We start from the raw sequence: 592 nt of genomic DNA on the forward strand, positions 1-592 counted from the left end.
AAAATAATGTAATTCAGCTCTTACATGGCTGTTAATGTCTTGTTTGTGTCTGCACTGTAGGGCAGTTGAATCAGCTGAATGATGACCTGGGGAAGCTGCAGAAGGAGCTACAGAGTTGCCAAGGCAACATCAACACTCTTAACAGCAAACTCACTTATGACATGTAAGAAAAAGATTATTTTCCATAATTGGATTTATACAAAGATGAATTGCTTCATCTTTGTTTATGGTATATGCAGCCCTCTTGATATTAATAATAGACAATAACCACAATTCAATTTCATTAACTCAGCTTCAGATATATCACATGAACATGAAGTGCTGTTAGGGAGTGAATATATTTCTGTCATTCCTGGTTAACACGTATGTGTGTGTGTGTCTGTCTGTCTGTTTTTGTGCACATGTGCAGGACCCATTGTCAATCCCAGGTTCTGTCCCAGAAGGAATTGTGTGATGAGAGAGTGGCGGCTGTTAAACTTGAAGCTCAGAAAAAAATGGAGAAGCTCATTGTCCCTGCAGCAGGCATCACAACACAGGTGAGTTGTTTGATAATGAACCATGGGACATCCAGACCCTCTCCACAGGACTGGGA

General features: G+C 40.5%; 1 long non-coding RNA gene across 1 annotated transcript; it reads left to right on the forward strand.

Moving 5' to 3' along the window:
- Positions 1–58: 58 nt before the first annotated feature.
- LOC147820143 (uncharacterized) lies at positions 59–534 on the forward strand. The gene is made up of 2 exons (XR_015437576.1): positions 59–163; positions 410–534. It is a non-coding gene; the product is annotated as an uncharacterized LOC147820143 (long non-coding RNA).
- The last annotated feature ends 58 nt before the right edge of the window (positions 535–592 follow it).

This window comes from Seriola lalandi, unplaced genomic scaffold (assembly GCF_002814215.2).
Source record: "Seriola lalandi dorsalis isolate HSWRI2012SDOR001 ecotype SW California unplaced genomic scaffold, Sedor1 jcf7180001986918, whole genome shotgun sequence".
NCBI classification, from domain to species: Eukaryota; Metazoa; Chordata; class Actinopteri; order Carangiformes; family Carangidae; genus Seriola; species Seriola lalandi.